This window comes from Dendrobates tinctorius, unplaced genomic scaffold (genome assembly GCF_039654945.1).
Source record: "Dendrobates tinctorius isolate UK_male_01 unplaced genomic scaffold, ASM3965494v1 ptg000099l, whole genome shotgun sequence".
NCBI classification, from domain to species: Eukaryota; Metazoa; Chordata; class Amphibia; order Anura; family Dendrobatidae; genus Dendrobates; species Dendrobates tinctorius.
Window position 1 is genome coordinate 9,740,914 of NW_027361767.1, and position 20,597 is coordinate 9,761,510.

At 40.1% G+C, this 20,597-nt stretch overlaps 10 non-coding genes across 10 annotated transcripts; all 10 read left to right on the top strand.

Moving 5' to 3' along the window:
- Nucleotides 1-2,000: 2,000 nt before the first annotated feature.
- Nucleotides 2,001-2,073, top strand: TRNAK-UUU (transfer RNA lysine (anticodon UUU)). The gene has a single exon. It is a non-coding gene; the product is annotated as a tRNA-Lys (tRNA).
- A 1,322-nt stretch (nucleotides 2,074-3,395) lies between these two features.
- TRNAK-UUU (transfer RNA lysine (anticodon UUU)) lies at nucleotides 3,396-3,468 on the top strand. Its single transcript has one exon. It is a non-coding gene; the product is annotated as a tRNA-Lys (tRNA).
- A 1,355-nt stretch (nucleotides 3,469-4,823) lies between these two features.
- TRNAK-UUU (transfer RNA lysine (anticodon UUU)) lies at nucleotides 4,824-4,896 on the top strand. The gene has a single exon. It is a non-coding gene; the product is annotated as a tRNA-Lys (tRNA).
- A 1,322-nt stretch (nucleotides 4,897-6,218) lies between these two features.
- Nucleotides 6,219-6,291, top strand: TRNAK-UUU (transfer RNA lysine (anticodon UUU)). The gene has a single exon. It is a non-coding gene; the product is annotated as a tRNA-Lys (tRNA).
- Nucleotides 6,292-7,646: 1,355 nt separating this feature from the next.
- On the top strand, nucleotides 7,647-7,719 carry TRNAK-UUU (transfer RNA lysine (anticodon UUU)). The gene has a single exon. It is a non-coding gene; the product is annotated as a tRNA-Lys (tRNA).
- A 1,355-nt stretch (nucleotides 7,720-9,074) lies between these two features.
- On the top strand, nucleotides 9,075-9,147 carry TRNAK-UUU (transfer RNA lysine (anticodon UUU)). Its single transcript has one exon. It is a non-coding gene; the product is annotated as a tRNA-Lys (tRNA).
- A 1,322-nt stretch (nucleotides 9,148-10,469) lies between these two features.
- Nucleotides 10,470-10,542, top strand: TRNAK-UUU (transfer RNA lysine (anticodon UUU)). The gene has a single exon. It is a non-coding gene; the product is annotated as a tRNA-Lys (tRNA).
- A 1,322-nt stretch (nucleotides 10,543-11,864) lies between these two features.
- On the top strand, nucleotides 11,865-11,937 carry TRNAK-UUU (transfer RNA lysine (anticodon UUU)). The gene has a single exon. It is a non-coding gene; the product is annotated as a tRNA-Lys (tRNA).
- A 4,207-nt stretch (nucleotides 11,938-16,144) lies between these two features.
- Nucleotides 16,145-16,217, top strand: TRNAK-UUU (transfer RNA lysine (anticodon UUU)). Its single transcript has one exon. It is a non-coding gene; the product is annotated as a tRNA-Lys (tRNA).
- A 4,174-nt stretch (nucleotides 16,218-20,391) lies between these two features.
- Nucleotides 20,392-20,464, top strand: TRNAK-UUU (transfer RNA lysine (anticodon UUU)). The gene has a single exon. It is a non-coding gene; the product is annotated as a tRNA-Lys (tRNA).
- Nucleotides 20,465-20,597: the final 133 nt, after the last annotated feature.

Here is a 20,597-nt window from a genome sequence, read left to right on the forward strand (position 1 = left end):
TTTCTCTTTATAGGTATATTTTTGAGTAAAATGTAAATTGCTCTTATATTCTATAAACTACTGACAACATGTCTTCGAATTTCCAAGCACTAAATTTTGTACTTATTTTCAGAAAATGAAAAATGGTCAAAATAGCAAAAAAAATGCAGTGCTTGCAGACCTCAAATAATGCTACGAAAACAAGTTCATAATTATTAAGAAACAACAATACTAATGTTTTATCTCAGGAAGAGTTCAGAAATCAATATTTTGTGGAATAACCATGATTTTTAATCACAGCTTTCATGTGTCTTGGCATGCTTTCCACCAGTCTTTCACACTGCTTTTGGGTGACATTATGCCACTCCTGGTACAAAAATTTAAGCAGTTCTTCTTTGTTTGATGGCTTGTGACTATCCATCTTCCTCACATTCAAGAGGTTTTCAATGGGGTTCAGGTTTGGAGATTGGGCTGGCCATGACAGCGATTTGAGCTAGTGTTCCTTCATCCACACGTTGGTTTACCTAGCCGTGTGGCATGGTGCATTGTTCTGCTGGAAAAGCCAGTCCTCAGAGTTGGGGAACGTTTCCTGAGCAGAAGGAATCAACTATTTTTCCAGGATAACCTTGTATGTGGCTTGATTCACATGTCCTTCGCAAAGATTAACCTGCCCAATTCAAGCCTGGAAATTATGATTTTTGTGGAACTAGAGCAAGTCCAAAAAGGGGCAACAAAATTTAGTAACGGGATGGAAGAATTACGGTACCCAGCGAGATTATCAATGTAGAGAGCCCGGATGTCGGTAGAGCATCAGACTTTTAATCTGAGGGTCCAGGGTTCAAGTCCCTGTTCGGGCGTAAGCTTTTAATAAATGGTAATGTTATGTAAAATAGGTGAGGTCATCACCTAAAAGGTCTAAAGAAATTATGATCTGTGTGGAACTAGAGCGAGTACAAAGAAGGGCAACAACTACAATACCCAGAGAGTTTAGCAAAAAAGTATTATTTAGTCTAGAAACTGAGGGGTGATCTCATAACCATGTATAAGTATATAAGGGGACAATACAAATATCTCTCCGAGGATCTGTTTATACCAAGGAAGGTGACGGTCACTTTAGAAGGACGTAGATCTGGGGATTTCTTCTGACGGAATATAGGCTGAACTGGACGGACAAATGTCTTTTTTCGGCCTTGCTAACTACAGCTCTGGCAAAAATTAAGAGACCACTGCAAAATCTTCAGTTTGTCTTAATTTTCTCTTTATAGGTATATTTTTGAGTAAAATGTAAATTGCTCTTATATTCTATAAACTACTGACAACATGTCTTCGAATTTCCAAGCACTAAATTTTGTACTTATTTTCAGAAAATGAAAAATGGTCAAAATAGCAAAAAAAATGCAGTGCTTGCAGACCTCAAATAATGCTACGAAAACAAGTTCATAATTATTTAGAAACAACAATACTAATGTTTTATCTCAGGAAGAGTTCAGAAATCAATATTTTGTGGAATAACCATGATTTTTAATCACAGCTTTCATGTGTCTTGGCATGCTTTCCACCAGTCTTTCACACTGCTTTTGGGTGACATTATGCCACTCCTGGTACAAAAATTTAAGCAGTTCTTCTTTGTTTGATGGCTTGTGACTATCCATCTTCCTCACATTCAAGAGGTTTTCAATGGGGTTCAGGTTTGGAGATTGGGCTGGCCATGACAGCGATTTGAGCTAGTGTTCCTTCATCCACACGTTGGTTTACCTAGCCGTGTGGCATGGTGCATTGTTCTGCTGGAAAAGCCAGTCCTCAGAGTTGGGGAACGTTTCCTGAGCAGAAGGAATCAACTATTTTTCCAGGATAACCTTGTATGTGGCTTGATTCACATGTCCTTCGCAAAGATTAACCTGCCCAATTCAAGCCTGGAAATTATGATTTTTGTGGAACTAGAGCAAGTCCAAAAAGGGGCAACAAAATTTAGTAACGGGATGGAAGAATTACGGTACCCAGCGAGATTATCAATGTAGAGAGCCCGGATAGCTCAGTCGGTAGAGCATCAGACTTTTAATCTGAGGGTCCAGGGTTCAAGTCCCTGTTCGGGCGTAAGGTTTTATTAAATGGTAATGTTATAGGTAATAGGTGAGGTCATCATGGGGGTACAATGTGGGTGCAACAACTACAATACCCAGAGAGATTAGCAAAAAAGTATTATTTTGTCTAGAAACTGAGGGGTGATCTCATAACCATGTATAAGTATATAAGGGGACAATACAAATATCTCTCCGAGGATCTGTTTATACCAAGGAAGGTGACGGTCACAAGGGGGCATTCTCTGCATCTGGAGGAGAGAAGGTTTTTCCACCAACATAGAAAAGGATTCTTTACTGGTAGGGCAGGGAGAATCTGGAATTCCTTGTCTGAGGAGGTGGGGATGGCGAACTCAGTCAAGGGGTTCAAGAGAGGCCCGGATGTCTTCCTGGAGCGTAACAATATTGTATCTTGCAGTTATTAGGTTCTTTAGAAGGACGTAGATCTGGGGATTTCTTCTGACGGAATATAGGCTGAACTGGACGGACAAATGTCTTTTTTCGGCCTTGCTAACTACAGCTCTGGCAAAAATTAAGAGACCACTGCAAAATCTTCAGTTTGTCTTAATTTTCTCTTTATAGGTATATTTTTGAGTAAAATGTAAATTGCTCTTATATTCTATAAACTACTGACAACATGTCTTCGAATTTCCAAGCACTAAATTTTGTACTTATTTTCAGAAAATGAAAAATGGTCAAAATAGCAAAAAAAATGCAGTGCTTGCAGACCTCAAATAATGCTACGAAAACAAGTTCATAATTATTTAGAAACAACAATACTAATGTTTTATCTCAGGAAGAGTTCAGAAATCAATATTTTGTGGAATAACCATGATTTTTAATCACAGCTTTCATGTGTCTTGGCATGCTTTCCACCAGTCTTTCACACTGCTTTTGGGTGACATTATGCCACTCCTGGTACAAAAATTTAAGCAGTTCTTCTTTGTTTGATGGCTTGTGACTATCCATCTTCCTCACATTCAAGAGGTTTTCAATGGGGTTCAGGTTTGGAGATTGGGCTGGCCATGACAGCGATTTGAGCTAGTGTTCCTTCATCCACACGTTGGTTTACCTAGCCGTGTGGCATGGTGCATTGTTCTGCTGGAAAAGCCAGTCCTCAGAGTTGGGGAACGTTTCCTGAGCAGAAGGAATCAACTATTTTTCCAGGATAACCTTGTATGTGGCTTGATTCACATGTCCTTCGCAAAGATTAACCTGCCCAATTCAAGCCTGGAAATTATGATTTTTGTGGAACTAGAGCAAGTCCAAAAAGGGGCAACAAAATTTAGTAACGGGATGGAAGAATTACGGTACCCAGCGAGATTATCAATGTAGAGAGCCCGGATAGCTCAGTCGGTAGAGCATCAGACTTTTAATCTGAGGGTCCAGGGTTCAAGTCCCTGTTCGGGCGTAAGGTTTTATTAAATGGTAATGTTATAGGTAATAAATGGTAATGTTATAGGTAATAGGTGAGGTCATCATGGGGGTACAATGTGGGTGCAATGTGGGTGCAACAACTACAATACCCAGAGAGATTAGCAAAAAAGTATTATTTTGTCTAGAAACTGAGGGGTGATCTCATAACCATGTATAAGTATATAAGGGGACAATACAAATATCTCTCCGAGGATCTGTTTATACCAAGGAAGGTGACGGTCACAAGGGGGCATTCTCTGCATCTGGAGGAGAGAAGGTTTTTCCACCAACATAGAAAAGGATTCTTTACTGGTAGGGCAGGGAGAATCTGGAATTCCTTGTCTGAGGAGGTGGGGATGGCGAACTCAGTCAAGGGGTTCAAGAGAGGCCCGGATGTCTTCCTGGAGCGTAACAATATTGTATCTTGCAGTTATTAGGTTCTTTAGAAGGACGTAGATCTGGGGATTTCTTCTGACGGAATATAGGCTGAACTGGACGGACAAATGTCTTTTTTCGGCCTTGCTAACTACAGCTCTGGCAAAAATTAAGAGACCACTGCAAAATCTTCAGTTTGTCTTAATTTTCTCTTTATAGGTATATTTTTGAGTAAAATGTAAATTGCTCTTATATTCTATAAACTACTGACAACATGTCTTCGAATTTCCAAGCACTAAATTTTGTACTTATTTTCAGAAAATGAAAAATGGTCAAAATAGCAAAAAAAATGCAGTGCTTGCAGACCTCAAATAATGCTACGAAAACAAGTTCATAATTATTTAGAAACAACAATACTAATGTTTTATCTCAGGAAGAGTTCAGAAATCAATATTTTGTGGAATAACCATGATTTTTAATCACAGCTTTCATGTGTCTTGGCATGCTTTCCACCAGTCTTTCACACTGCTTTTGGGTGACATTATGCCACTCCTGGTACAAAAATTTAAGCAGTTCTTCTTTGTTTGATGGCTTGTGACTATCCATCTTCCTCACATTCAAGAGGTTTTCAATGGGGTTCAGGTTTGGAGATTGGGCTGGCCATGACAGCGATTTGAGCTAGTGTTCCTTCATCCACACGTTGGTTTACCTAGCCGTGTGGCATGGTGCATTGTTCTGCTGGAAAAGCCAGTCCTCAGAGTTGGGGAACGTTTCCTGAGCAGAAGGAATCAACTATTTTTCCAGGATAACCTTGTATGTGGCTTGATTCACATGTCCTTCGCAAAGATTAACCTGCCCAATTCAAGCCTGGAAATTATGATTTTTGTGGAACTAGAGCAAGTCCAAAAAGGGGCAACAAAATTTAGTAACGGGATGGAAGAATTACGGTACCCAGCGAGATTATCAATGTAGAGAGCCCGGATAGCTCAGTCGGTAGAGCATCAGACTTTTAATCTGAGGGTCCAGGGTTCAAGTCCCTGTTCGGGCGTAAGGTTTTAATAAATGGTAATGTTATAGGTAATAGGTGAGGTCATCATGGGGGTACAATGTGGGTGCAACAACTACAATACCCAGAGAGATTAGCAAAAAAGTATTATTTTGTCTAGAAACTGAGGGGTGATCTCATAACCATGTATAAGTATATAAGGGGACAATACAAATATCTCTCCGAGGATCTGTTTATACCAAGGAAGGTGACGGTCACAAGGGGGCATTCTCTGCATCTGGAGGAGAGAAGGTTTTTCCACCAACATAGAAAAGGATTCTTTACTGGTAGGGCAGGGAGAATCTGGAATTCCTTGTCTGAGGAGGTGGGGATGGCGAACTCAGTCAAGGGGTTCAAGAGAGGCCCGGATGTCTTCCTGGAGCGTAACAATATTGTATCTTGCAGTTATTAGGTTCTTTAGAAGGACGTAGATCTGGGGATTTCTTCTGACGGAATATAGGCTGAACTGGACGGACAAATGTCTTTTTTCGGCCTTGCTAACTACAGCTCTGGCAAAAATTAAGAGACCACTGCAAAATCTTCAGTTTGTCTTAATTTTCTCTTTATAGGTATATTTTTGAGTAAAATGTAAATTGCTCTTATATTCTATAAACTACTGACAACATGTCTTCGAATTTCCAAGCACTAAATTTTGTACTTATTTTCAGAAAATGAAAAATGGTCAAAATAGCAAAAAAAATGCAGTGCTTGCAGACCTCAAATAATGCTACGAAAACAAGTTCATAATTATTTAGAAACAACAATACTAATGTTTTATCTCAGGAAGAGTTCAGAAATCAATATTTTGTGGAATAACCATGATTTTTAATCACAGCTTTCATGTGTCTTGGCATGCTTTCCACCAGTCTTTCACACTGCTTTTGGGTGACATTATGCCACTCCTGGTACAAAAATTTAAGCAGTTCTTCTTTGTTTGATGGCTTGTGACTATCCATCTTCCTCACATTCAAGAGGTTTTCAATGGGGTTCAGGTTTGGAGATTGGGCTGGCCATGACAGCGATTTGAGCTAGTGTTCCTTCATCCACACGTTGGTTTACCTAGCCGTGTGGCATGGTGCATTGTTCTGCTGGAAAAGCCAGTCCTCAGAGTTGGGGAACGTTTCCTGAGCAGAAGGAATCAACTATTTTTCCAGGATAACCTTGTATGTGGCTTGATTCACATGTCCTTCGCAAAGATTAACCTGCCCAATTCAAGCCTGGAAATTATGATTTTTGTGGAACTAGAGCAAGTCCAAAAAGGGGCAACAAAATTTAGTAACGGGATGGAAGAATTACGGTACCCAGCGAGATTATCAATGTAGAGAGCCCGGATAGCTCAGTCGGTAGAGCATCAGACTTTTAATCTGAGGGTCCAGGGTTCAAGTCCCTGTTCGGGCGTAAGGTTTTATTAAATGGTAATGTTATAGGTAATAAATGGTAATGTTATAGGTAATAGGTGAGGTCATCATGGGGGTACAATGTGGGTGCAATGTGGGTGCAACAACTACAATACCCAGAGAGATTAGCAAAAAAGTATTATTTTGTCTAGAAACTGAGGGGTGATCTCATAACCATGTATAAGTATATAAGGGGACAATACAAATATCTCTCCGAGGATCTGTTTATACCAAGGAAGGTGACGGTCACAAGGGGGCATTCTCTGCATCTGGAGGAGAGAAGGTTTTTCCACCAACATAGAAAAGGATTCTTTACTGGTAGGGCAGGGAGAATCTGGAATTCCTTGTCTGAGGAGGTGGGGATGGCGAACTCAGTCAAGGGGTTCAAGAGAGGCCCGGATGTCTTCCTGGAGCGTAACAATATTGTATCTTGCAGTTATTAGGTTCTTTAGAAGGACGTAGATCTGGGGATTTCTTCTGACGGAATATAGGCTGAACTGGACGGACAAATGTCTTTTTTCGGCCTTGCTAACTACAGCTCTGGCAAAAATTAAGAGACCACTGCAAAATCTTCAGTTTGTCTTAATTTTCTCTTTATAGGTATATTTTTGAGTAAAATGTAAATTGCTCTTATATTCTATAAACTACTGACAACATGTCTTCGAATTTCCAAGCACTAAATTTTGTACTTATTTTCAGAAAATGAAAAATGGTCAAAATAGCAAAAAAAATGCAGTGCTTGCAGACCTCAAATAATGCTACGAAAACAAGTTCATAATTATTTAGAAACAACAATACTAATGTTTTATCTCAGGAAGAGTTCAGAAATCAATATTTTGTGGAATAACCATGATTTTTAATCACAGCTTTCATGTGTCTTGGCATGCTTTCCACCAGTCTTTCACACTGCTTTTGGGTGACATTATGCCACTCCTGGTACAAAAATTTAAGCAGTTCTTCTTTGTTTGATGGCTTGTGACTATCCATCTTCCTCACATTCAAGAGGTTTTCAATGGGGTTCAGGTTTGGAGATTGGGCTGGCCATGACAGCGATTTGAGCTAGTGTTCCTTCATCCACACGTTGGTTTACCTAGCCGTGTGGCATGGTGCATTGTTCTGCTGGAAAAGCCAGTCCTCAGAGTTGGGGAACGTTTCCTGAGCAGAAGGAATCAACTATTTTTCCAGGATAACCTTGTATGTGGCTTGATTCACATGTCCTTCGCAAAGATTAACCTGCCCAATTCAAGCCTGGAAATTATGATTTTTGTGGAACTAGAGCAAGTCCAAAAAGGGGCAACAAAATTTAGTAACGGGATGGAAGAATTACGGTACCCAGCGAGATCATCAATGTAGAGAGCCCGGATAGCTCAGTCGGTAGAGCATCAGACTTTTAATCTGAGGGTCCAGGGTTCAAGTCCCTGTTCGGGCGTAAGGTTTTATTAAATGGTAATGTTATAGGTAATAAATGGTAATGTTATAGGTAATAGGTGAGGTCATCATGGGGGTACAATGTGGGTGCAATGTGGGTGCAACAACTACAATACCCAGAGAGATTAGCAAAAAAGTATTATTTTGTCTAGAAACTGAGGGGTGATCTCATAACCATGTATAAGTATATAAGGGGACAATACAAATATCTCTCCGAGGATCTGTTTATACCAAGGAAGGTGACGGTCACAAGGGGGCATTCTCTGCATCTGGAGGAGAGAAGGTTTTTCCACCAACATAGAAAAGGATTCTTTACTGGTAGGGCAGGGAGAATCTGGAATTCCTTGTCTGAGGAGGTGGGGATGGCGAACTCAGTCAAGGGGTTCAAGAGAGGCCCGGATGTCTTCCTGGAGCGTAACAATATTGTATCTTGCAGTTATTAGGTTCTTTAGAAGGACGTAGATCTGGGGATTTCTTCTGACGGAATATAGGCTGAACTGGACGGACAAATGTCTTTTTTCGGCCTTGCTAACTACAGCTCTGGCAAAAATTAAGAGACCACTGCAAAATCTTCAGTTTGTCTTAATTTTCTCTTTATAGGTATATTTTTGAGTAAAATGTAAATTGCTCTTATATTCTATAAACTACTGACAACATGTCTTCGAATTTCCAAGCACTAAATTTTGTACTTATTTTCAGAAAATGAAAAATGGTCAAAATAGCAAAAAAAATGCAGTGCTTGCAGACCTCAAATAATGCTACGAAAACAAGTTCATAATTATTTAGAAACAACAATACTAATGTTTTATCTCAGGAAGAGTTCAGAAATCAATATTTTGTGGAATAACCATGATTTTTAATCACAGCTTTCATGTGTCTTGGCATGCTTTCCACCAGTCTTTCACACTGCTTTTGGGTGACATTATGCCACTCCTGGTACAAAAATTTAAGCAGTTCTTCTTTGTTTGATGGCTTGTGACTATCCATCTTCCTCACATTCAAGAGGTTTTCAATGGGGTTCAGGTTTGGAGATTGGGCTGGCCATGACAGCGATTTGAGCTAGTGTTCCTTCATCCACACGTTGGTTTACCTAGCCGTGTGGCATGGTGCATTGTTCTGCTGGAAAAGCCAGTCCTCAGAGTTGGGGAACGTTTCCTGAGCAGAAGGAATCAACTATTTTTCCAGGATAACCTTGTATGTGGCTTGATTCACATGTCCTTCGCAAAGATTAACCTGCCCAATTCAAGCCTGGAAATTATGATTTTTGTGGAACTAGAGCAAGTCCAAAAAGGGGCAACAAAATTTAGTAACGGGATGGAAGAATTACGGTACCCAGCGAGATCATCAATGTAGAGAGCCCGGATAGCTCAGTCGGTAGAGCATCAGACTTTTAATCTGAGGGTCCAGGGTTCAAGTCCCTGTTCGGGCGTAAGGTTTTATTAAATGGTAATGTTATAGGTAATAGGTGAGGTCATCATGGGGGTACAATGTGGGTGCAACAACTACAATACCCAGAGAGATTAGCAAAAAAGTATTATTTTGTCTAGAAACTGAGGGGTGATCTCATAACCATGTATAAGTATATAAGGGGACAATACAAATATCTCTCCGAGGATCTGTTTATACCAAGGAAGGTGACGGTCACAAGGGGGCATTCTCTGCATCTGGAGGAGAGAAGGTTTTTCCACCAACATAGAAAAGGATTCTTTACTGGTAGGGCAGGGAGAATCTGGAATTCCTTGTCTGAGGAGGTGGGGATGGCGAACTCAGTCAAGGGGTTCAAGAGAGGCCCGGATGTCTTCCTGGAGCGTAACAATATTGTATCTTGCAGTTATTAGGTTCTTTAGAAGGACGTAGATCTGGGGATTTCTTCTGACGGAATATAGGCTGAACTGGACGGACAAATGTCTTTTTTCGGCCTTGCTAACTACAGCTCTGGCAAAAATTAAGAGACCACTGCAAAATCTTCAGTTTGTCTTAATTTTCTCTTTATAGGTATATTTTTGAGTAAAATGTAAATTGCTCTTATATTCTATAAACTACTGACAACATGTCTTCGAATTTCCAAGCACTAAATTTTGTACTTATTTTCAGAAAATGAAAAATGGTCAAAATAGCAAAAAAAATGCAGTGCTTGCAGACCTCAAATAATGCTACGAAAACAAGTTCATAATTATTTAGAAACAACAATACTAATGTTTTATCTCAGGAAGAGTTCAGAAATCAATATTTTGTGGAATAACCATGATTTTTAATCACAGCTTTCATGTGTCTTGGCATGCTTTCCACCAGTCTTTCACACTGCTTTTGGGTGACATTATGCCACTCCTGGTACAAAAATTTAAGCAGTTCTTCTTTGTTTGATGGCTTGTGACTATCCATCTTCCTCACATTCAAGAGGTTTTCAATGGGGTTCAGGTTTGGAGATTGGGCTGGCCATGACAGCGATTTGAGCTAGTGTTCCTTCATCCACACGTTGGTTTACCTAGCCGTGTGGCATGGTGCATTGTTCTGCTGGAAAAGCCAGTCCTCAGAGTTGGGGAACGTTTCCTGAGCAGAAGGAATCAACTATTTTTCCAGGATAACCTTGTATGTGGCTTGATTCACATGTCCTTCGCAAAGATTAACCTGCCCAATTCAAGCCTGGAAATTATGATTTTTGTGGAACTAGAGCAAGTCCAAAAAGGGGCAACAAAATTTAGTAACGGGATGGAAGAATTACGGTACCCAGCGAGATTATCAATGTAGAGAGCCCGGATAGCTCAGTCGGTAGAGCATCAGACTTTTAATCTGAGGGTCCAGGGTTCAAGTCCCTGTTCGGGCGTAAGGTTTTATTAAATGGTAATGTTATAGGTAATAGGTGAGGTCATCATGGGGGTACAATGTGGGTGCAACAACTACAATACCCAGAGAGATTAGCAAAAAAGTATTATTTTGTCTAGAAACTGAGGGGTGATCTCATAACCATGTATAAGTATATAAGGGGACAATACAAATATCTCTCCGAGGATCTGTTTATACCAAGGAAGGTGACGGTCACAAGGGGGCATTCTCTGCATCTGGAGGAGAGAAGGTTTTTCCACCAACATAGAAAAGGATTCTTTACTGGTAGGGCAGGGAGAATCTGGAATTCCTTGTCTGAGGAGGTGGGGATGGCGAACTCAGTCAAGGGGTTCAAGAGAGGCCCGGATGTCTTCCTGGAGCGTAACAATATTGTATCTTGCAGTTATTAGGTTCTTTAGAAGGACGTAGATCTGGGGATTTCTTCTGACGGAATATAGGCTGAACTGGACGGACAAATGTCTTTTTTCGGCCTTGCTAACTACAGCTCTGGCAAAAATTAAGAGACCACTGCAAAATCTTCAGTTTGTCTTAATTTTCTCTTTATAGGTATATTTTTGAGTAAAATGTAAATTGCTCTTATATTCTATAAACTACTGACAACATGTCTTCGAATTTCCAAGCACTAAATTTTGTACTTATTTTCAGAAAATGAAAAATGGTCAAAATAGCAAAAAAAATGCAGTGCTTGCAGACCTCAAATAATGCTACGAAAACAAGTTCATAATTATTTAGAAACAACAATACTAATGTTTTATCTCAGGAAGAGTTCAGAAATCAATATTTTGTGGAATAACCATGATTTTTAATCACAGCTTTCATGTGTCTTGGCATGCTTTCCACCAGTCTTTCACACTGCTTTTGGGTGACATTATGCCACTCCTGGTACAAAAATTTAAGCAGTTCTTCTTTGTTTGATGGCTTGTGACTATCCATCTTCCTCACATTCAAGAGGTTTTCAATGGGGTTCAGGTTTGGAGATTGGGCTGGCCATGACAGCGATTTGAGCTAGTGTTCCTTCATCCACACGTTGGTTTACCTAGCCGTGTGGCATGGTGCATTGTTCTGCTGGAAAAGCCAGTCCTCAGAGTTGGGGAACGTTTCCTGAGCAGAAGGAATCAACTATTTTTCCAGGATAACCTTGTATGTGGCTTGATTCACATGTCCTTCGCAAAGATTAACCTGCCCAATTCAAGCCTGGAAATTATGATTTTTGTGGAACTAGAGCAAGTCCAAAAAGGGGCAACAAAATTTAGTAACGGGATGGAAGAATTACGGTACCCAGCGAGATTATCAATGTAGAGAGCCCGGATAGCTCAGTCGGTAGAGCATCAGACTTTTAATCTGAGGGTCCAGGGTTCAAGTCCCTGTTCGGGCGTAAGGTTTTATTAAATGGTAATGTTATAGGTAATAAATGGTAATGTTATAGGTAATAGGTGAGGTCATCATGGGGGTACAATGTGGGTGCAATGTGGGTGCAACAACTACAATACCCAGAGAGATTAGCAAAAAAGTATTATTTTGTCTAGAAACTGAGGGGTGATCTCATAACCATGTATAAGTATATAAGGGGACAATACAAATATCTCTCCGAGGATCTGTTTATACCAAGGAAGGTGACGGTCACAAGGGGGCATTCTCTGCATCTGGAGGAGAGAAGGTTTTTCCACCAACATAGAAAAGGATTCTTTACTGGTAGGGCAGGGAGAATCTGGAATTCCTTGTCTGAGGAGGTGGGGATGGCGAACTCAGTCAAGGGGTTCAAGAGAGGCCCGGATGTCTTCCTGGAGCGTAACAATATTGTATCTTGCAGTTATTAGGTTCTTTAGAAGGACGTAGATCTGGGGATTTCTTCTGACGGAATATAGGCTGAACTGGACGGACAAATGTCTTTTTTCGGCCTTGCTAACTACAGCTCTGGCAAAAATTAAGAGACCACTGCAAAATCTTCAGTTTGTCTTAATTTTCTCTTTATAGGTATATTTTTGAGTAAAATGTAAATTGCTCTTATATTCTATAAACTACTGACAACATGTCTTCGAATTTCCAAGCACTAAATTTTGTACTTATTTTCAGAAAATGAAAAATGGTCAAAATAGCAAAAAAAATGCAGTGCTTGCAGACCTCAAATAATGCTACGAAAACAAGTTCATAATTATTTAGAAACAACAATACTAATGTTTTATCTCAGGAAGAGTTCAGAAATCAATATTTTGTGGAATAACCATGATTTTTAATCACAGCTTTCATGTGTCTTGGCATGCTTTCCACCAGTCTTTCACACTGCTTTTGGGTGACATTATGCCACTCCTGGTACAAAAATTTAAGCAGTTCTTCTTTGTTTGATGGCTTGTGACTATCCATCTTCCTCACATTCAAGAGGTTTTCAATGGGGTTCAGGTTTGGAGATTGGGCTGGCCATGACAGCGATTTGAGCTAGTGTTCCTTCATCCACACGTTGGTTTACCTAGCCGTGTGGCATGGTGCATTGTTCTGCTGGAAAAGCCAGTCCTCAGAGTTGGGGAACGTTTCCTGAGCAGAAGGAATCAACTATTTTTCCAGGATAATCTTGTATGTGGCTTGATTCACATGTCCTTCGCAAAGATTAACCTGCCCAATTCAAGCCTGGAAATTATGATTTTTGTGGAACTAGAGCAAGTCCAAAAAGGGGCAACAAAATTTAGTAACGGGATGGAACAATCACGGTACCCAGCGATATTATCAGTCGGTAGAGCATCAGACTTTTAGTCTGAGGGTCCAGGGTTCAAGTCCCTGTTCGGGCGTAAGCTTTTAATAAATGGTAATGTTATGTAAAATAGGTGAGGTCATCATGGGGGTGCAATGTGGGTGTAACTTGTATGCTGATAAAAGGTCTAAAGAAATTATCATCTGTGTGGAACTAGAGCGAGTACAAAGAAGGGCAACAACTACAATACCCAGAGAGATTAGCAAAAAAGTATTATTTAGTCTAGAAACTGAGGGGTGATCTCATAACCATGTATAAGTATATATCTCTCCAAGGATCTGTTTATACCAAGGAAGGTGACGGTCACAAGGGGGCATTCTCTGCATCTGGAGGAGAGAAGGTTTTTCCACCAACATAGAAAAGGATTCTTTACTGGTAGGGCAGGGAGAATCTGGAATTCCTTGTCTGAGGAAGTGGGGATGGCGAACTCAGTCAAGGGGTTCAAGAGAGGCCCGGATGTCTTCGTGGAGCGTAACAATATTGTATCTTGCAGTTATTAGGTTCTTTAGAAGGACGTAGATCTGGGGATTTCTTCTGATGGAATATAGGCTGAACTGGACGGACAAATGTCTTTTTTCAGCCTTGCTAACTACAGCTCTGGCAAAAATTAAGAGACCACTGCAAAATCTTCAGTTTGTCTTAATTTTCTCTTTATAGGTATATTTTTGAGTAAAATGTAAATTGCTCTTATATTCTATAAACTACTGACAACATGTCTTCGAATTTCCAAGCACTAAATTTTGTACTTATTTTCAGAAAATGAAAAATGGTCAAAATAGCAAAAAAAATGCAGTGCTTGCAGACCTCAAATAATGCTACGAAAACAAGTTCATAATTATTTAGAAACAACAATACTAATGTTTTATCTCAGGAAGAGTTCAGAAATCAATATTTTGTGGAATAACCATGATTTTTAATCACAGCTTTCATGTGTCTTGGCATGCTTTCCACCAGTCTTTCACACTGCTTTTGGGTGACATTATGCCACTCCTGGTACAAAAATTTAAGCAGTTCTTCTTTGTTTGATGGCTTGTGACTATCCATCTTCCTCACATTCAAGAGGTTTTCAATGGGGTTCAGGTTTGGAGATTGGGCTGGCCATGACAGCGATTTGAGCTAGTGTTCCTTCATCCACACGTTGGTTTACCTAGCCGTGTGGCATGGTGCATTGTTCTGCTGGAAAAGCCAGTCCTCAGAGTTGGGGAACGTTGCCTGAGCAGAAGGAATCAACTATTTTTCCAGGATAATCTTGTATGTGGCTTGATTCACATGTTCTTCGCAAAGATTAACCTGCCCAATTCAAGCCTGGAAATTATGATTTTTGTGGAACTAGAGCAAGTCCAAAAAGGGGCAACAAAATTTAGTAACGGGATGGAACAATCACGGTACCCAGCGATATTATCAGTCGGTAGAGCATCAGACTTTTAATCTGAGGGTCCAGGGTTCAAGTCCCTGTTCGGGCGTAAGCTTTTAATAAATGGTAATGTTATGTAAAATAGGTGAGGTCATCATGGGGGTGCAATGTGGGTGTAACTTGTATGCTGATAAAAGGTCTATAGAAATTATGATCTGTGTGGAACTAGAGCGAGTACAAAGAAGGGCAACAACTACAATACCCAGAGAGATTAGCAAAAAAGTATTATTTAGTCTAGAAACTGAGGGGTGATCTCATAACCATGTATAAGTATATATCTCTCCGAGGATCTGTTTATACCAAGGAAGGTGACGGTCACAAGGGGGCATTCTCTGCATCTGGAGGAGAGAAGGTTTTTCCACCAACATAGAAAAGGATTCTTTACTGGTAGGGCAGGGAGAATCTGGAATTCCTTGTCTGAGGAGGTGGGGATGGCGAACTCAGTCAAGGGGTTCAAGAGAGGCCCGGATGTCTTCCTGGAGCGTAACAATATTGTATCTTGCAGTTATTAGGTTCTTTAGAAGGACGTAGATCTGGGGATTTCTTCTGACGGAATATAGGCTGAACTGGACGGACAAATGTCTTTTTTCGGCCTTGCTAACTACAGCTCTGGCAAAAATTAAGAGACCACTGCAAAATCTTCAGTTTGTCTTAATTTTCTCTTTATAGGTATATTTTTGAGTAAAATGTAAATTGCTCTTATATTCTATAAACTACTGACAACATGTCTTCGAATTTCCAAGCACTAAATTTTGTACTTATTTTCAGAAAATGAAAAATGGTCAAAATAGCAAAAAAAATGCAGTGCTTGCAGACCTCAAATAATGCTACGAAAACAAGTTCATAATTATTTAGAAACAACAATACTAATGTTTTATCTCAGGAAGAGTTCAGAAATCAATATTTTGTGGAATAATCATGATTTTTAATCACAGCTTTCATGTGTCTTGGCATGCTTTCCACCAGTCTTTCACACTGCTTTTGGGTGACATTATGCCACTCCTGGTACAAAAATTTAAGCAGTTCTTCTTTGTTTGATGGCTTGTGACTATCCATCTTCCTCACATTCAAGAGGTTTTCAATGGGGTTCAGGTTTGGAGATTGGGCTGGCCATGACAGCGATTTGAGCTAGTGTTCCTTCATCCACACGTTGGTTTACCTAGCCGTGTGGCATGGTGCATTGTTCTGCTGGAAAAGCCAGTCCTCAGAGTTGGGGAACGTTTCCTGAGCAGAAGGAATCAACTATTTTTCCAGGATAACCTTGTATGTGGCTTGATTCACATGTCCTTCGCAAAGATTAACCTGCCCAATTCAAGCCTGGAAATTATGATTTTTGTGGAACTAGAGCAAGTCCAAAAAGCGGCAACAAAATTTAGTAACGGGATGGAAGAATTACGGTACCCAGCGAGATTATCAATGTAGAGAGCCCGGATAGCTCAGTCGGTAGAGCATCAGACTTTTAATCTGAGGGTCCAGGGTTCAAGTCCCTGTTCGGGCGTAAGGTTTTATTAAATGGTAATGTTATAGGTAATAGGTGAGGTCATCATGGGGGTACAATGTGGGTGCAACAACTACAATACCCAGAGAGATTAGCAAAAAAGTATTATTTTGTCTAGAAACTGAGGGGTGATCTCATAACCATGTATAAGTATATAAGGGGACAATACAAATATCTCTCCGAGGATCTGTTTATACCAAGGAAGGTGACGGTCACAAGGGGGCATTCTCTGCATCTGGAGGAGAGAAGGTTTTTCCACCAACATAGAAAAGGATTCTTTACTGGTAGGGCAGGGAGAATCTGGAATTCCTTGTCTGAGGAGGTGGGGATGGCGAACTCAGTCAAGGGGTTCAAGAGAGGCCCGGATGTCTTCCTGGAGCGTAACAATATTGTATCTTGCAGTTATTAGGTTCTTTAGAAGGACGTAGATCTGGGGATTTCTTCTGACGGAATATAGGCTGAACTGGACGGACAAATGTCTTTTTTCGGCCTTGCTAACTACAGCTCTGGCAAAAATTAAGAGACCACTGCAAAATCTTCAGTTTGTCTTAATTTTCTCTTTATAGGTATATTTTTGAGTAAAATGTAAATTGCTCTTATATTCTATAAACTACTGACAACATGTCTTCGAATTTCCAAGCACTAAATTTTGTACTTATTTTCAGAAAATGAAAAATGGTCAAAATAGCAAAAAAAATGCAGTGCTTGCAGACCTCAAATAATGCTACGAAAACAAGTTCATAATTATTTAGAAACAACAATACTAATGTTTTATCTCAGGAAGAGTTCAGAAATCAATATTTTGTGGAATAACCATGATTTTTAATCACAGCTTTCATGTGTCTTGGCATGCTTTCCACCAGTCTTTCACACTGCTTTTGGGTGACATTATGCCACTCCTGGTACAAAAATTTAAGCAGTTCTTCTTTGTTTGATGGCTTGTGACTATCCATCTTCCTCACATTCAAGAGGTTTTCAATGGGGTTCAGGTTTGGAGATTGGGCTGGCCATGACAGCGATTTGAGCTAGTGTTCCTTCATCCACACGTTGGTTTACCTAGCCGTGTGGCATGGTGCATTGTTCTGCTGGAAAAGCCAGTCCTCAGAGTTGGGGAACGTTTCCTGAGCAGAAGGAATCAACTATTTTTCCAGGATAATCTTGTATGTGGCTTGATTCACATGTCCTTCGCAAAGATTAACCTGCCCAATTCAAGCCTGGAAATTATGATTTTTGTGGAACTAGAGCAAGTCCAAAAAGGGGCAACAAAATTTAGTAACGGGATGGAACAATCACGGTACCCAGCGATATTATCAGTCGGTAGAGCATCAGACTTTTAGTCTGAGGGTCCAGGGTTCAAGTCCCTGTTCGGGCGTAAGCTTTTAATAAATGGTAATGTTATGTAAAATAGGTGAGGTCATCATGGGGGTGCAATGTGGGTGTAACTTGTATGCTGATAAAAGGTCTAAAGAAATTATCATCTGTGTGGAACTAGAGCGAGTACAAAGAAGGGCAACAACTACAATACCCAGAGAGATTAGCAAAAAAGTATTATTTAGTCTAGAAACTGAGGGGTGATCTCATAACCATGTATAAGTATATATCTCTCCAAGGATCTGTTTATACCAAGGAAGGTGACGGTCACAAGGGGGCATTCTCTGCATCTGGAGGAGAGAAGGTTTTTCCACCAACATAGAAAAGGATTCTTTACTGGTAGGGCAGGGAGAATCTGGAATTCCTTGTCTGAGGAAGTGGGGATGGCGAACTCAGTCAAGGGGTTCAAGAGAGGCCCGGATGTCTTCGTGGAGCGTAACAATATTGTATCTTGCAGTTATTAGGTTCTTTAGAAGGACGTAGATCTGGGGATTTCTTCTGATGGAATATAGGCTGAACTGGACGGACAAATGTCTTTTTTCAGCCTTGCTAACTACAGCTCTGGCAAAAATTAAGAGACCACTGCAAAATCTTCAGTTTGTCTTAATTTTCTCTTTATAGGTATATTTTTGAGTAAAATGTAAATTGCTCTTATATTCTATAAACTACTGACAACATGTCTTCGAATTTCCAAGCACTAAATTTTGTACTTATTTTCAGAAAATGAAAAATGGTCAAAATAGCAAAAAAAATGCAGTGCTTGCAGACCTCAAATAATGCTACGAAAACAAGTTCATAATTATTTAGAAACAACAATACTAATGTTTTATCTCAGGAAGAGTTCAGAAATCAATATTTTGTGGAATAACCATGATTTTTAATCACAGCTTTCATGTGTCTTGGCATGCTTTCCACCAGTCTTTCACACTGCTTTTGGGTGACATTATGCCACTCCTGGTACAAAAATTTAAGCAGTTCTTCTTTGTTTGATGGCTTGTGACTATCCATCTTCCTCACATTCAAGAGGTTTTCAATGGGGTTCAGGTTTGGAGATTGGGCTGGCCATGACAGCGATTTGAGCTAGTGTTCCTTCATCCACACGTTGGTTTACCTAGCCGTGTGGCATGGTGCATTGTTCTGCTGGAAAAGCCAGTCCTCAGAGTTGGGGAACGTTGCCTGAGCAGAAGGAATCAACTATTTTTCCAGGATAATCTTGTATGTGGCTTGATTCACATGTTCTTCGCAAAGATTAACCTGCCCAATTCAAGCCTGGAAATTATGATTTTTGTGGAACTAGAGCAAGTCCAAAAAGGGGCAACAAAATTTAGTAACGGGATGGAACAATCACGGTACCCAGCGATATTATCAGTCGGTAGAGCATCAGACTTTTAATCTGAGGGTCCAGGGTTCAAGTCCCTGTTCGGGCGTAAGCTTTTAATAAATGGTAATGTTATGTAAAATAGGTGAGGTCATCATGGGGGTGCAATGTGGGTGTAACTTGTATGCTGATAAAAGGTCTATAGAAATTATGATCTGTGTGGAACTAGAGCGAGTACAAAGAAGGGCAACAACTACAATACCCAGAGAGATTAGCAAAAAAGTATTATTTAGTCTAGAAACTGAGGGGTGATCTCATAACCATGTATAAGTATATATCTCTCCGAGGATCTGTTTATACCAAGGAAGGTGACGGTCACAAGGGGGCATTCTCTGCATCTGGAGGAGAGAAGGTTTTTCCACCAACATAGAAAAGGATTCTTTACTGGTAGGGCAGGGAGAATCTGGAATTCCTTGTCTGAGGAGGTGGGGATGGCGAACTCAGTCAAGGGGTTCAAGAGAGGCCCGGATGTCTTCCTGGAGCGTAACAATATTGTATCTTGCAGTTATTAGGTTCTTTAGAAGGACGTAGATCTGGGGATTTCTTCTGACGGAATATAGGCTGAACTGGACGGACAAATGTCTTTTTTCGGCCTTGCTAACTACAGCTCTGGCAAAAATTAAGAGACCACTGCAAAATCTTCAGTTTGTCTTAATTTTCTCTTTATAGGTATATTTTTGAGTAAAATGTAAATTGCTCTTATATTCTATAAACTACTGACAACATGTCTTCGAATTTCCAAGCACTAAATTTTGTACTTATTTTCAGAAAATGAAAAATGGTCAAAATAGCAAAAAAAATGCAGTGCTTGCAGACCTCAAATAATGCTACGAAAACAAGTTCATAATTATTTAGAAACAACAATACTAATGTTTTATCTCAGGAAGAGTTCAGAAATCAATATTTTGTGGAATAATCATGATTTTTAATCACAGCTTTCATGTGTCTTGGCATGCTTTCCACCAGTCTTTCACACTGCTTTTGGGTGACATTATGCCACTCCTGGTACAAAAATTTAAGCAGTTCTTCTTTGTTTGATGGCTTGTGACTATCCATCTTCCTCACATTCAAGAGGTTTTCAATGGGGTTCAGGTTTGGAGATTGGGCTGGCCATGACAGCGATTTGAGCTAGTGTTCCTTCATCCACACGTTGGTTTACCTAGCCGTGTGGCATGGTGCATTGTTCTGCTGGAAAAGCCAGTCCTCAGAGTTGGGGAACGTTGCCTGAGCAGAAGGAATCAACTATTTTTCCAGGATAACCTTGTATGTGGCTTGATTCACATGTCCTTCGCAAAGATTAACCTGCCCAATTCAAGCCTGGAAATTATGATTTTTGTGGAACTAGAGCAAGTCCAAAAAGGGGCAACAAAATTTAGTAACGGGATGGAAGAATTACAGTACCCAGCGAGATTATCAATGTAGAGAGCCCGGATAGCTCAGTCGGTACAGCATCAGACTTTTAATCTGAGGGTCTAGGGTTCAAGTCCCTGTTTGGGCGTAAGCTTTTAATAAATGGTAATGTTATGTAAAATAGGTGAGGTCATCATGGGGGTGCAATGTGGGTGTAACTTGTATGCTGATAAAAGGTCTATAGAAATTATGATCTGTGTGGAACTAGAGCGAGTACAAAG